The following is an 18,056-nucleotide window of genomic DNA, read 5'->3' as shown; positions in this document are numbered from 1 at the left end:
TGTCAGGAAAAAAAAATGAAGTAACTGAGCATGATTAGTTCATAATAAACGTAAATTAGTTTAAATTATATAAAAACAAAATTATTTTTTAAGAATTTTTGAATATCAAATTTTACGCAAAGATTTTATAATGAACATATTTTAATTTCTGTTTTGATTATACATAAATTATGCCATTACTTTAAATTATTTAGAAAAGATTTATTAATTTAAATAGTCTATTTAACTATAGTTATTATATTTAACTATAGTTTAACTATATATATATATATATATATATATATATATCATAATTATTATCACATTGAATAGAAGCAATTTTATTTTTCTAATAAATAAAATATATCTTTATAATATCATTTAATTTTTTATTTTATCGTTTTAAAGTAATAATAGTAATAATATTTTTTATAATAAATATTATTTAGTAAAATATTTCAGTTGTGAAGAGATCATTTTTATTTTAATAATGAAAGTTTAATGCCATAGAAGTTTATAAATTGTATTTTTATTTCCAATATATTTTTTAATAAGTGGCTTATCATGAAATAATTAATATTATTAATATATATATGTATATCTATAAAATTATTATTACATTATAATGTTATATAAAGTATTATTCTTAAATTAATAGAACCTAATGCAAATTTATCTATGTAAAATATTAAATATAAAATAGTATATTAGGTAATCGATATATTTGTTTTACTAATTAAAAAAAAATAAACTCTATTAACAAATTTTTTATTGTGCACTATAATTTAGAATGCAATATTTATATTTTGACAGTAAATACTATAAATATGCTATTATATATATTATTATATATATTATATAAAACTATTTTAAATGTAAATCAATCTATAGAGAAAAACATATTTTTATGTGTTTTTTATCTTTTACTGTGGCGATCTTTTATAAAAAATTAAAAATATACAGAATTAAAAGTAAATAAATATTGTAAAATACGTAACATATCAAATGAAAATATACAACTGTATTGTTCATTATACGTTGTAAGAATAAATATTCAAAATTAAGTCCGCTTTCTTCATATAAATTATCATATATATTTAGTTATAAATTGGAAGATACGTATTTTATCTGTTTATTATTTTTATTATATATTAATTAGTTATACTCAATTTATTTATTAGATATGTAAAAATGTACTTTGGAATTGTTGAATAATTTTTGTGTTAATTAGGCTTAATAACTCTTATAATAATTAATACATACATTGTAAAAGTATGTTTCTACTATATCTCTTGGATGAGTTTATGAATAAATTGAGAGCAAAGAAGCAACAACCGTTGAATTATGTCTTTGCAATAAGCTAATTTACATAGCTTGTAACTCTGGGTGATGATAGTTTAAAGCAATTGGAATTTACTCTGAGAATCTAAAAGTTGTATGCTTGTACATCACGATCTTTCGATTATTACTGTAGATGTTTCTTTATCCTCTGAACAGTACCAGGAACCCTGTCTACGAACAAATCGAAAACAGTTCACCGTCACGTACAGTTAACAGACGTTATTAACGCAATCCATTCGTTCCTCATCCGCGCATATGCAACGAGGCGTAATACGATCCTTCTCATCTCCTTCTTCTTAGCGTTGTTACTGCAATAATTGGAGGATTTATCTTGACGTTTGCATATTGTACGTCAATAGGGACAGAATGAAATCTACCAAAATATATGTGTCTATGACTTGAATCTATTACACTCTGGTAAATGGCTGCACAGTCACTAAAACTGTGGATCCAACGATGGATCAATGCCATACTTCTGTGCACATATTTTTTCACGGTACTATTGAATTGGAATTGTAAATTGGTCTAATCTACATCGAGACAACATGATTCCCTGTTAGTCGTATTTGTGAAAATTTATTGGCTAATTTATTCAAGAACAAGTATTCAACACTTTAAAATTATGTAGAATTTAATTCCTATAAAAAACATATAAAGTTATAATTAATGTACATGAATTATTACATTAACTTAAGAAATATGAAGTGCACGAATACGTACAAATAGTTCGATAAAACCGAAATTCATTAATTATTATTTCTTTTTCATTATTTTTATATCGAAAGAATTACAATTTTTTGTTACTACTTTCTTTCATTTTATTGCTTTTACATGAATAATTTGATTAAATATTTGAACATGCTTACTATATATGCTACCTGTAAGTACTTAATTCATTAAAGTATAATCAAAATGGATACTATTTTATAGAAAAAGAAAATGAAAGTAATTTAAACATTACAATCCCTAAAACTGTAAACAATAATTACGAGAATACGTATTAATTATATTAATACCTGTAATAAAGGTATCGGATAGTAATTAATTTAGAATAGGAAGAGTATTTTTTGTATATTCATCTTAATTACTTCTATGCAATATAAAATAATTATTTATTTTTAGTATATTATATATAATTAATATTTTACTCGTGTGTATGGAGAGAAAACCTAACATTTAATAAACTACATTTAATAAAATTTATATGTAAAACTAAAATTTTTACCGTAATATATTATGTTTTAATATACTCACATCTTCCTTAATAACGTTCTGAAGTTACATTTATTGTTATAAGTTTTAGCATTCATTTAAAAACCTATTTGGTTAACGTGAAAAATAAGAAACTATTTAGATCACATATTAAATAGCTCTAATAGATTAGATTTTGTCAACATATAAAATCATGCTCATAATAAAGCCTTAATTTTTCCAATAAGAATATTTATGATTAATTAACTAATCAAATAGAGAAACTTTTATAATGAACATTCTTACAATAAAAATAATATAGTATAAAGCTAACTGGTTGTAAGTGCGCAACAAATAATTCACAAAATTCACAATCGTTTTGAATGAAAATGAAAAACTGCTTAAGTAAAAAACTTAATTAACGGCATTGTTAGTATGTCATTCGATGTCATCATAAAAATCTATACTTATTCGTCGTAACGAGGCCTACAATTTTATCGTTTGTTACAGCGTTTGCACTATATTTTCTGTAGTAATTGCTGTTGCTACGTTCACTTCCTCGACAGCAGCTTATTTCGATGCTTGTATAAATTATATACATTTATCATATAAATACTCGATCTATTTATGTTAATCGACTAAGTAATAACGGATAATTATAATCGATGCACTACAACATTTTGACTTTTTAAAGAAGATTTGCAGATGTTAATGTTGCGAGGGCAGCGTTTAGGAAGTAGTAATTCAAAATAAAAATAGAACGTAACTAACATTAGTGAGATATTAGATAATTTAATTATAAACACAAAAGAAATATTATGTTATATACTATTTCTCATAAATATGGCTTATTTATCTATCACTGTGAATATAGAATAATATAAAACACAGATAATTTACCTAGAATTAGAAATATGAATTGTTTATGTCAATAAAATTTAAACGAAATTTCTTTTTTCTTATATTATTTATATTCTTTATATAATTATTTTATTAACTAACTATTTAATATAGCAATTATTGTGCTTTTAAAGCTAAAAATATTCTGGCTACGAATTGTATTAAAATATAAATATAAAATTATATTTATACATACATAAAATTAATTTTTCTTTTTATACTAAAATAATTTTACACCAATCAATATTACGAATTTTATATTTATTAAGTTTATATTATGATCATTCATCTTCAGTGTACTGTCGTTATATAAAGGTATTTTTTCAAAAAATGTAGTTAGCTAACCTATTTTTTTAAAACAATATTATACATTTATTAGAAAAAATGTAAGAAAAATGCATACTATTGTTATAATAAATTTTATATAACTGTAAAATAATTAATACATTATAGTAAATTTAAGTAAATTATACTTATTTATTAGTATTACATATTTTTCAAAATTACATTTACATTAAATTTTAAATCTCTGTTATAATATAATGTAAAAATAGCAGATTATAATATGTTGTCGGTATTTTTATATTCTTTTAAAAGTATTATCAATTATTTACTTCACATCATTTAAGTAAATGCAATTTAAAAAAAATTTTAAACTTATAGATTTAGATAATATTTTAGATAAAATTCATTACAAATTTAATCGGTTGTAAGATGAAAGCTTTCTTTGACTATAAGTCAAGCAAATTATTTGTAATTGTATATTTTTGTAATAATACTAATCATTTTTTCTCATCCATATGTGTAAGTAAAAATAATTAAATCTTTTCAAAATATCTTTTTATCGGAAGATTTGTAATGCTTATTACTTATAAACTAATATAAAACATCGTGAACAAAAACCTATAAATCATAAGGCGAACAAAACAATGAACAAAGAGAAAGCTTAAGAAATTCCAGAAAGGATTATAGACGATATTTATAGATACTATTCGTAATCGAGTAAAAACAAACTGAGAAAGCTGAAGAAACAAGGAAGATAAAGAGCATAACGCAATTATCACAATAGAAAGAACATTTCTGTACATTCTGTAAGTAATTAATTAGATAAATGTAAACATACTCATTTGTTGAGAAATTTTCAAAATCTGCTGATAATAAATACAAATAATAAATGTATATAATATCATTTTTATAATTCATCATAAGTTTTAGATTATCAAAATTGCTCAACTGTATCATTATATATTTATATATATTTATTTTAAATTCATTATTCTAAATAATAGATAACTTTACAATAATCTATGTTGATAATCTAGCAGAAAATACTAGTGAACATTAAAAATATCGATTGAAAGAAAAGCCTCGAAAAAGCATTTGAGTATTTCTCGTTGCCGTTGCTTACGCGCGCCATGGGCTAATTTTACTGTGAATTCAATTCCGTGGCACAAAGAGAGGACGGATGAGTTTATGAGAGTGGACAACGAGTGACAATGAGGTAAAAAAAAACATATCGGACAATCAATGCTTACACGCCTAAGATAAGACTAGAGACATGTCGTTGCCAAGAGCCTGAGCTTCTAAATCTCGACAATCTTCGACCCGCGTAATAACTCCTAGCGAATCTACTTGCACAAGAGTTAAGCATGATAAAGCGATAATCATCGATCTCTCGACATATATAGTGTTCATGTTGCTTCGGTATTCCATATTGGCTATTCTGTTCTCTAACCACTCGAGAAAGAAGACCGTCAATTTTATATTCTCAAAGCAATTTGTTTCATAGGTGCAATGAGATTAACAGACGTAGGTTACTTTTAATTCGTTATGGAGGGTAAAGTTGTTTTTAAGCGAGCTTCGAAAATTGAAAGCAAACGATGCCAAATAATAGACTAAATAAATTTAATTGAATATAAAATAAAAAATTGAAATATGATGAAACTTAGCGATAGTATAGTTTTAGATAGACTGGTTTTTATGTGTATAATTAAATTTTAAGCTTCTAGACACGATTAATAACATTATTAATCAATATTAAACAAAGAAGTAAACTAATAAGCTTTCAAATTCCAAATAATAAAGATTAAATTTAATTAGTTAAATACATACTATACATTTTATTGTATTATTGTTTAACTTAATTTTCCCGATAGTTACATTATTTTCCTTCCGTGTTCTTAAATAATCACTAGAAATACTAGAAAAACTATGAAAGTATTTAATTTACAGCTAATAAATATAATATGTCACTTAATCGAAATCAGTAATAATAAATATTTAGCAAATATCTTTAACAGCAAAGTTATTTATCACTAGAAGCTTATAATGCAGTTAGCAATTTATATTTCGTAGTAAAAGTTTTCTTTGATAAATATCTATTAAATTTTATTAGTAATTGTATGTAAAAGAAAATTTGTGTCTTAAAACCACGATTTTTTAAAACTTTTTAACGGCTTATTATCAATACAGAAAAACAACCTTCCTTGCTAATGCTATACTGTTGAATTTTAGTCAACCGAATGACTAAATAATAGAAATGAGTCAAAACGCGCTATCATTTACTCTATAGACTACTAGCATCTTTTTTTAAATGTCAGATAGATATTTTTACACTATAAATTTCACCAACTATAGATAGTGAAATAAATTCTTTAACATACATAGAAATATACATTTTAAAAACAAGTTATTTTATATATTATAACTTAATTAAAACGAGTAAATACAAGTTACTGTTATCTTAAATATTAAATTTAAATAGAATAACGAAGGAAACATTTATTTTATAATTTATATTTTATGGAAACTATGTTAATGATTTATCAGTTTTTTCTATGATGAGTTCATTCATTTAGAATTTATTTGCACGTTTACAAAAATACGTTTCAAACTTTCTATCTGATGACATAAATTTCTAACAATTAAAAGTGAAATACTGAATTACAATAAAATATATGAACTGTACACAAATCGTAAACAAAATAAAACGTGAAAAATATGATCACCAGTATCTGTAAACCTGTTGTGAAATAAATTTTTATCTAACAAAAATCTCTTTCTACAAAAAGCATTAGTATAAAGATATAGAGGAATAAATTTTCGGTTTAAATAAGATTATCGAATAACCCTATAGAAATTGATAAAATGATAAATTATTTAATAATTTATTATTTTTTTGAAAGATTGAAATATTTATCGTGCATACTTTTATAAAATATCATATTATTTATTACTACATTTTTATGCAGTTATAAAATATTTAGAAGCTATTTAAACAATACATATATATATATATATATAGCATCATCTGAAACAATTACAATGTTTAATAAGACGAGTAATCAAAAAGAATGTAAAAAATTTTAATGTTAATAAAAATGTACATTCAATAAGTTTAATAGTATAAAGTAAGCTTATTTATAGTTATAATGAATGACATTCCTTTTTCGTTTGTATATTCAATGAGAAGTTTCTATTTCATAGAAAAACTATTTACTCAAATTTTATCATTGATATTAATCAAGGCTTTTTGCCAGAAACATTTCAACTCAACAACTAATAAATCGACAATAACAAAGTATGCAACAGCAAATAGATGAAATTATCGAAAAGGAGGTTGCGTTCTCCTATGATCAAAGGCAAAAAATTCATCGAGTAATGCTCTGTTGACATCGGTAATTGATACAATATATATGCTTTATTATGAAGTGACTTTTCAAACAGGTGAAAAGGAGCTTGAGTTTCATGTTTCATTAAAATCAGTTGAACTGCCTTATTCGATCGATTTATTGACAATTAACACTATTTTATATATTTATAAGTACGTTAGCGATGCTTCATGATACACTGTACTTCTTTATATTATTTCAGAGAGAGTTTTAATACTGTTTTTAATCCTTGCTCATAGTCATAAATATTAATGATTAAGTGTGTAAATAAAATATTAATCATCCTGATTTCAATTGCTAATGTTTCCATTTCTCAATGAAATAAGTTATCTTATAAATTATATTAGGTAATAATCCAATCAATCAACTTTACTTATAATAATCTAATCAATCAGCTTTACTTGTTATATCGAATCGGTACACAGAATCTATCAACAATCTAATGGCATTATAAAAATGGTATATACATGGTATATATATATTTAATGTGGAAATAAACTCGATAAGATTGTATTCAAAATTATTTAAATTTATTTTTCAAATAAATGAAATTTATCTCAATCACCATATTGAAATATATATTTTATAATAGAAAAAAGGCAATTTAACTATCATATGAGTTTATAAAGGAAAATCACTGACTGCGATAAATTCAAAGGTTAAATGTACATGTCAAATAGTAGAGAAACAACAACCGCGGCCCGTCCTCATTACAACAAACCAAGAATGTCGTAACACGCGAGTTCAGCATCGCGTATTTAACAGCCTAAAAGACCCGCGCAAAAGCTATCACGCGACGGTCAAACCTCGTCCCGGAATTTTATTATCAATAATTACCCTACCTCTACTTACAAGGCTGATCGACCGATCTCGGCGAACCCTCGGGTCACTATTATCCGAATGAAGCTACCACTTGGTGCCTCCAGATGCCCTCGAGAATGCAAGGCAAACAAAGGCGCTCCCGCTTCGCAACGTCGACGCTGCGTCGAGGAAACTACGAGGCCGGTGCACCGTGTACTACCGCCGATATGACGATGCTGGTGTTGCGTCGCAGCTGCTTGATCGCGGACTCATGCACGCGTAGACTGGAAAATAGCAACTACTCGCCACGGACTTTCACTCGGTAAGTGTCTGTGTGCAATAAGCGCTCGTCGCCGTTATTGTTCGATGTCGAGCACTTTCTGGATTTCGACACGTTGCGAGATGGGCAGCGTCCCGTAAAGATCGGCCACGGAATCTACCAAGGATCGAGGAATTGAAGAGACGAATGACTTTGTTCGTAATGCAGGCCTTGTACTTTCCTTTTTTAATTGGGTGTCATTGCGAAAGATGTAGAAGCTATGACTTGAAATATCGTTGGCGAGAAGCGAACAATGTTGTTGGATTGGAAAATCAAATGAATTCGGATTTAGCAATCGACTGATTCGTCATTATGTTTACTTACTTTATAAACAGTGTTGTGATATTTTTATTAGATCTTTTCATGCATTTTCTTATACATGCTCATTCAATGAAGATATATTTGATTTGTTTCATTTTATTTATCATTATTCATAAATATTAATGCCAATATTCTTTGAATTTACGAGCAAAGATACATTGGCATAACATTCTGAAACATTTGATTTTCATCATTGTTTGCAAAATTATAAATGTTCTATTCATTATTGATAATGACAAGTCAAATTTATATGAATAGATAATTAATAACTTATTATAATAATGTATAAAATAGTAATGGCTGTCCCACTTAATATTATATCTATTTTATATGTATTATTTTTTCTTTTTCTTTTTTTTTCTTTTTTTTGTTTTTAGAAACAGTGCTTTATTTATAATTAAACGTACATATAATTTGTTTTATTACAACGTGGTTACCCGCACTTTTTCAGCTATACTATTTATTTTAAATTGCCGAATTATTATTTTTTTTTAATTGGCCGTTCATTCGAAATAAAAAGTTTATCTTAAAAGTAATTAAATTAAAAACCGATAGTTCATTGAAACAAACGGACAATGATAAATTGAAAATAGCAACATTTTAATAACAAATTTTTTTTAATTAATTTGATCATATTTACTTATACAACTAAAAATTTATCACGATCTACTAATCCTGTAAAAATAACGTAATAAATTATCAAATTAAATAACATGTACTCTTTTGATATTATTATACCTACATGTAGTTGAATTATAAAACTAACTATATATTATTTTCTAATTAAATGTGTGTCTAATCGTAACTCCCCATTTAATGGATGTCATTAAAAATTATTATCTGAAATTATCAATTTAATGATTGATTGAAATTTAAGATATTGAAAAAGTTAAAATTTAAATCTTACAAATTTAATTGATTATAATCCTATCGTAAAATATCGTATTTAAACAAATTTCAAAGTTGTAGCATTAAAAATATAAATATAATTAAAATATAAAAATAAAAATATATAATAATAAAAATATAATTAAATATTATTGGGATAATTTAATGTATGTTAATGTAGTTAAAAAAATGAATGCTATTTAAAGTTAGACATGTGTTTCTATGTCATTTCACAACAATTCAAACAATTCAGAAGAAATCTGTTGAGATTCTGTTTTTTAATAAAATTAAATCTATTAGATTATTAAATTACACATTATATTTTATATCTATTGAACATAATGCATAATACATTAAGAAAGCCATTTTTTAAACTTTACATTTTTAATGTTATAACATTTCTAATAATACATGTGATAAAACATTAAATCATTTCAAATAATGTGAGAAAAATAATAATTTCTTTAGTATTTTCTTAGCGAAATATTGTGAGAAAGCTAAATATTAAAATAAAAGGTATTACGAAATTGTAAGCGCACGTATTGTAGAATATTCTGTAGTATCTATAATTAGACTATTGTATTAGAGTCCTGAAAAAATTTGCGGAACTTTATTTATCAAACAATGGCTTTACTTAATCACAAACATATCATGGCAATTATAATTATAATTACAAGCATACTTTCTTAAAATATTCTTAAAATAAAACAAATATTCCAGAAATGCATTATCAATAGTGTCTTCGAACGTAAAAACAAGCTAGCTTATGCTCATGGATATACTAATTTCTAATCTGACTACTACACGAGCTGACACCCATTGCATTTTAAAATTTCACACTAAGGTATAACAATTGACACCCGTACATCCTCTGGTAGCTTCTTTTTTTGACGTGGGAGTCCGATTTAACAAGCTGCAATGAAAATGACCTTCATGAGGTATATGGCGCATGCGTCCCTTGTCGCATGAGTCACGTAACCTATGTTGAAGATTACGTCATGTGCCGACAAACGGATAAACGAGCTTCCACCAGGCCAATGTCAATAGTACTTTACCTACGTGTTTTCCCGAATTTTTTCATTTTAGTCTCGACGTGTGGATATCTTTTTTTTTTCTCGCTTATCCGAACGTTAAGAACCGAATCTAACACACAATGCAAATATTCGTAAAATGTAAGCCCAAATGATTATACTGCACGGCAGAGTACACAAAAATAATAAGTGCTTACTTATTTAGCATTTGATTAAAAGACTTCAGAAGTAAAATAAAAATGATCTCATTCTATTTAAAAATATGAATTTAATGACTCTGGCGTTTTTACAAATATAATTATTTTTCCCTCATAGAACCTTTTCTTTAATGATATCAAGAGTATTATATTTAGTGGGCAAAATTCTTATATATATATATATATATATATAAATGCTAATTCCAATTTGAAGTGTCTTTTACGAGAGTTTTTTTTTATACAGAAAAATAATACTTTTTTTTAATTATTCTTAAGAATTTAAAATTTTTAAAAATCAAGTCCGTCTGTTGTATATATAAATAATAAATAATAAATTTACGTTTTAATACTTTATATTATATTATTTTTGTGATCGATTTTAATCACAAGACGTGATTTAACATAATTTAACTTCAAAAACTGTGTCAGAAACAAACTATGAAAGATTTTCCGGCTATTCTGTCATTCGATAATATAATTTATTGAGTTTCACATCAATGACACAGATTTTATTTGCGAGCTCATTTTGATGAAACAAATCTTCATAAAAACGTTTTAAACGTTATTATCCTTTAGTCAATAATTTACTAATAAATTATATTTATATTTATTTTTTGTTATTTGACGTTTAGTAAGTAAAAATATTTTGGTTTGTTCTAATATTTTTACTGATCGTATTAATAAATTGAGATAATGGTAATTAATTCATTTCAATAACTTATAGTATGAGAAATTATAAAATAACAATTATAAAATTATAAGAATGAGTTGGAAAAAAAATAATCTTTGAAATTAAATTTATGAGAATTTTGTATTTAAGCTTTTATGCAAATGAATAAGCTAATAGAAATAACAATGTTATTAATAATAATAGATCATTCACATATTACTTTCGAATTCTTAATTCATAATCTTGAGGAAACCGTAATTTCATTATCATCATTTAAATCATTAAAATCATAATTATTGTTATTAAAATTTTCATTTTCATTTTCATTAAAAAGATCAGAAAATAATAGAATGAGCAGATTGCAAATATAAAAAAAAAGTAATTACTCTTCTATAGAAGTTAATTCTTTATAATGTATGTATATGGTGAAATTGCATATATTAAAAATATAATTCTTATGCATAAAATCTCGTATGTACCCGAAGGGAAAGTAATCATCTCCCGATGAAAATAAAAGATTAGCTTTTGTGAATATGAAATCTATTTTATAAGTTGAAGCACTGTATTAATTATTTTCATGGAGCCTGAAAAGCGAAATCTTTGTTATCGTTGTGATCCGAGGAAGAGATGCCAAGGCAAAATCCAATTAAATTCGCGAGGAAACAAGGTCACCTCTTTTTTCTAACCCTTTTTCACACGAATATATCTGGGAAATATAGGAAATATCTCTTTTGTTTTTGTCTTAATAAAAAAAAGAGTGCATATTTTCTCTTTTCAAGTTTAATTATATTTTAAAAGTGTAGAGCCACGCTTAAAATTATAACATTAAATACTGAAATAGATATGGAAATTTCTATTCAACTTACTCTTAAAGTACCGATTAATTTTTTAATAAATTAATTATGTCAATCAATGCTTGAATGAAAAATATAAAAAGTAATATTTATGCTGGTATTATACTAAAGATATTGTTATATTAATTTTCGGATTTATCGTTGTGGAACTTACAGTTAAAGTAATTTTTATCTAAGCTTAAGTAGTTTATCGAATGTTGTTCATTTTCTTTTTAAAGACAAGTTAAGAAAAAAAAAAGTTTTATGTAATAAAATACTTAGTAGGTCACTTTCAATTACAATATATTTGGATATAATATGGATATAAAGTTTTTACTGATTCACTATGGATAGAATTTATATTAAATTATTTTAATGAACTTCAGATTATATATAATGTGCATCACTTGCGATTTCATCAGATATATCTATTGTTCGATTATCATTTGCTTTATATGTGACTCGATTAATAAAAGTTTGGAGAACTTATTATATACAAATTTAAATTTGATATTCGCTTTCAAAAGGTAAAAATTATATGCAATTATTGTGAATGAAAGAAACTATAGTATTGTTAATTAGAAAATTACTTTCACTATTATAGATGTCAGTATTGAAGAATGAATTTATAAATAAAATGATATAATATCCGAGAAACATGTTTAAGTATCGATTCTCATATCTTCATAAAATATATACAAATATATACACGCTATAAAAATTATTATAATTAGAAATATTTTAATTATGATTAACAATCTTAAAATAAATTCAATGAGATCGAAGAGTATTAATGCGCAATATTTAAACAATACTCGGCTTTAACTTCAACTTGAAAGTATTTACAAGCACTATGATATTTTAACGAGTCCATTACGCGTTGTCTAAGGTATCACCAGAACTTCCGATCTGTCGTATTCTCATCTTGACGTGAACCGCACGTGCACGTATTCTGTCTAATAATATTACTGATAATGATGGACAGCCAAAGTTCGACGAGGATCTACAAAGTTATCGAGTCGTTGAGATATGTCAACAGATATCCTTTATATCCAATGGAACGGACCTCGTACTTCACTTTGAGTACGACACTGAATTAATAGTTCGAATGTTCAAATTTCATAATAACAAAAACAATGACAACATTAATAATAATAATAATAATAATAATAATAATAATAATAATAATAATGCATCGTACAAATAATACCAATTATGAAAAATCTTATCAACGAATACTATGTGATTGAAAATATCTGGTCATTGCATAATATGTTAAAACATTTTTAGTCTTTTCGAATCCAAATGTTAATAGTAAGTGTAATTTAAAAAACAATCATTTGTGCTTATGTTATAAGAAAATTTTGAATATAATATGCATAAAATATTATTCTATTAAATAATAAATAATATTAAATGATAAAAATTAAAATTTTATCGTGTGATAGTATTTATACTATATTTTATATCACTATATCAAGTTTAAGTAATACAATGGAAATTCTCAAATAAGTGCTTTTGGCTACAATTATAAACCTTTTGGACGGCTAATAATCTATTCATTACTATTATTACAATGTAATAATTGCGAAAGACGAAACGCTTTGATAATTATAATATTTAATTAGAAAATATTTAATATTTATTTACAAAAATACTTCGTTCATAATAATACTAGTAGAAGCAGTACGAGTATAATTCCGTATTAAAACTTACTGTTTCTAATAAGAAAAAATAGGAATTTGAATTTCTTCAAATATATATATATATTCAGTATACTTAAAATAGCCCATTCCAAGATAAATTTAGATATATAATATAACTTATAATTACTTCCTATGTTTAAACAGCTTTTAAAGCATATACGAAATACAGAAATTAATACAACATTTAATTTATTACTTCAAAGCCTTTTTTAAAATATTTAAAATATTGATTCTTGAATCATTTTTCTTAATAATAAATATTCGAAAAAAATTCGAAAACGTTGTATTCCTTTATAATGTTTACAATAAAATAAAATCAAATAAATTGATTTAATAAAATTATAAAATTAAATAATTAAAAATTTATGACATTTCATTATAAGTTTATAAAATATTTAAGTTTTTTATAATTTTCTCGTATCCTTATTGTCCATGTAATATAAAATTTACGAATATTTAATATTATTTGTGTTTAAGAAATTATTTTTTACAAAAATCCTTCCAGGACCATAGTAAATTTATATTCACAAAATTTATAATTATATATTTTTTTATATATGCATATATAAAAGTTGTATATATAAAAGTATGTATATATATAAGAAGTTATTTAAAAAATCGTAATCCTAATACAGTTACAAAAATATCGGTCTTTTTTTAATATTATTTTCATTAAATAAGACGAGCGGTGCACACGTCGTTAATAATGTGTTGCATTCCAAAAGTAGGCCTCATTTAAATGAAAAATAACAGAAGTAGCAGCAATATAATCAAGTAACAGCATAAGTACTTTAACGGGATTTAATACTCATCGTCACTATTATAATAAAAGGTTAACTCGTTATCCAGACAATTATTCGTGAATGTAAATCTTATTTTTATGCCTCCTTCTCCTAATTTTGCTAATTGCGTTTTATATACTTACAGGTGTATGCATGCATTTTTATTAGTGGTATTTGTTAATTAAATAAGTTTTTACATATAATAAAAGTAATTTTCTTTCCACTTGTAATTAAATATTTATCATTTTTTGTAATGTGTTTTAATTAATTGTAATTATTAATTAGGAATTTTTTTAGTAATAAGTTAGAACGAAATGGTAGCAATTACCTTTTTTATTGTAGTACTATGAATGATTTCTATTTGATATAATAATTAAATTTTAAAATGTAATTATTCTTTTTATTAAGTTAATAAAAAAAATATTTACCGGCCTTCAACTATCATTATATTATTAAAATTTGAATAAGTCATTAAAATTTGAATAAGTCCTTATATATATATATATATATATATATATATATAGATAAATATGTTTGTAATAATAACTTCTTCTTATATACTTTTTTAAATAATTGATTTATTAATAAATGAAAAAATAATGTAACTGAAACTCTGCAATTATAAAATAAGTAATTTTATATGAAAATTATAAATTATTTGTCGACGATTGATAAGTATTCCCGCCCTTCAACTGCAAAACCTTAGATACCCTTTAGATTATTGTTTCTTAATACTATATTATACCATTAGATATACCATACCAGATTGCCAAAGGAAAAAAAGGAAATATGAAATTATGGAATCAATATTTTTTTATTTTAATTTTGCAAATATTTATTAATGTCTTCAATATATATAATATTTGTAATCTTTTGAAAAAAATACTTGCTTTATAATTTCTTTTAACTATTTTGTTTAGTACCTTAAATGTAAGGAACTGGCAAACAACATAATATCTGGAAAAATAAATATAAGATCCGAATTGATACCTAAGTATTATGTTTTAATTAATTAATCCATAAGTATATCTCTATAAGTAATTACAGTAATACTAAATGTATACAATTAACAATTGTTCACAAAATTACAATGAGATTTATAATTTTCAAGAATATTAAAATTTATTCTAGCTTTCACAACTTATACTTTGTTGAACGTACATCTATTAAAAATCCAAAACAAATACTAGTATCCTAGACGGTATTCGAAAAAAATTTAAGAATAACAATGCATATGTATAATTATCAAATATACTTGATTGGAGCGATATTTTAAAAAAATTTATTGAAATGCAATAGTAATATTAAAATTATAAAAAAATAAACTTGATTTAACTTTATTTTAATTCAATGTATAAATATAGTATATTTATACATTTAAGTATGTGTGTGTATATATAGTTGTTAACAAGTATTTACATGATTCTTTATGTCTATGTGGTTGTTTCTTTACAAACACCATTATAATAAAAAAATAATAGACTATTATATTTTTTAATCAAATATTTTAAATATTTCTTAGTTTACATTTATTTTTATAATTAACGCTCATTAATAATGTTAATGTTGATAAAAGGAGACCAAAAGAAGTAATCATATTGAAATATAAAAACCTTATACATATAATGATTTCAATTTAAAATAATGGTTACATACGCAACATTAATTGTATATTAAAGTAAAGTGGATTAGGTGTATACTTTAATCTTTGTGATCAATCTCGAGAAACTACTACTTTGCCATTCATGTTGTATTGATAAAATAATAATTAATTCGAAATTATTAAGATATAATAGAATACAATTATTAATAAAAATTTTTCTTGATTTGAAATTCTGAGGAATATACTGAATATTCTACAAATTAACATTGTTTTCTTTATTTCACGTATATGGCTAATAATATTATTATAGTTTAAATTATTACCTATGACATAAATGTAATGTATCTAATCCAAAAATTAAAATTTATTAACTAAAACTAGTTCATTAGATACTTCAAATATAAATTATGTCTTTCACAAAAATGTCGAAGCTCACATCAATTACAGTTCATGTTATCAAGGAGATTCGATTAATGAGTGTATTTGACAGCTCAACAATATAAAATTATATTAGCAATCGACTTGATTAACAACTGACACATTATCAATAAATAATTTTGAAGAAATCAAAAAAATGTAGCACGGCAGCAACTTATAAAACATTAAAATTGCATCTGTGGATAATAATTATTTTAAATTTATGAGTAACATATTTCCATATGGTTTTTAATATTTATATTGTGTCAATATTTTTACTTCAATTAAATTGCTTTAAACTTAACTATATAAATCTATATTTTATTTATAGACTTTTAATATCATAAAATTTGTTAATTTCTAAATTATTTTATATTAAACCACATTTTATTTTATATATTATTAATAAAATAAACGAATTATAAGGCTTAAAACAAATTTGAGTGTTAAATGTTAATTAGCTTAATCGCACCTATTTTTTAAGTTAAATTAAATCATACAGAAATTAACATTTATAATTTGACTTCACCATCTAGTATTGGTACTTTAACTATTAATAACAAATACTAATATCAAACAGTATCTATTAAAAATATACCCAAATAAATGTTTATTGTATGCCAAACATGTAATCGTCTTATTTTTGTCTTTTTTTATTTCATGAATTAGATAATGTGTTATAAAAGAAAGGCATTCTTATTTATCCAGGGCATTTTAAATTAAAAAAAATACAAATTACGTAAAAAAGAGAGACTGCTAAGTCAACTGCCAAGGTCAACATTCAAACGTTTAAAAATACTCCACAAAGTCGATCGTGCAGTTCAAAATAGCGTTCTTTCTCAGTTTTGTATGTTTGAAATTACGACAGCCTGAGAGAGATGAACGTTCAAAAAACGGATTAACGATTAATGACACTTCGAATCATTCGTAGATATAAGCTGTTTTATGTATTGGTATATATAAAATAAAATGTCAATGCACTTTATTTTCTTTGATTAAAGATTTTTATTCTAAAAAAATATTACCTTACCGTGGCACTTCTTTATTTCTATTATCAAAACGAATTAGGTGATAAATATTATATTTATTTTATTTGAGAACAAATAATTATTTTATATGTCAAAATAATAAATTTGTGAAATATTGCTTTACAAATATTGTCGGACTAAGAGATAAATTTGCATTTATAAAGTACCGAAAAATATTTTTAGCTTTTGAATTTCTAGCTTATTTCGCAAATCGTGTATTCCATATGCATTAATGCAGTAAATTATTAGATAAAATTATAGATGTCTTTCATATTAAAATCTATAAATATTTTTTCTTGTATATATTCTGCATGAGAATAAAAGCATTGCTAATAGACAATTGACTTCATTTATTCTTATACACATGTTAACTACCAT

The 18,056-nt window shown here is 24.0% G+C and overlaps 1 protein-coding gene across 10 annotated transcripts in view; it reads right to left on the bottom strand.

Moving 5' to 3' along the window:
* The window catches only part of tmod (tropomodulin), a 102,119-nt gene that overhangs the window by 28,918 nt on the left and 55,145 nt on the right, over positions 1 to 18,056 (bottom strand). Inside the window, exon 1 of one of the 10 annotated variants that reach the window (XM_011498534.1) lies at positions 7,925 to 8,056. The exons of 8 other annotated variants lie outside the window; for them this stretch is intronic. The gene's annotated coding sequence lies outside the window, so the exon portion shown is untranslated. Of the gene's footprint in view, positions 1 to 7,924; positions 8,057 to 18,056 lie in introns of those variants that run through there. One more of the 10 variants, XM_011498526.1, reaches the window with a different exon arrangement.

This window comes from Ceratosolen solmsi, unplaced genomic scaffold (genome assembly GCF_000503995.2).
Source record: "Ceratosolen solmsi marchali unplaced genomic scaffold, CerSol_1.0 scaffold10, whole genome shotgun sequence".
NCBI lineage: Eukaryota > Metazoa > Arthropoda > Insecta > Hymenoptera > Agaonidae > Ceratosolen > Ceratosolen solmsi.
The sequence above is the reverse complement of the archived record's forward strand: the minus strand, read 5'-3'. Positions and strand labels throughout refer to the sequence as shown.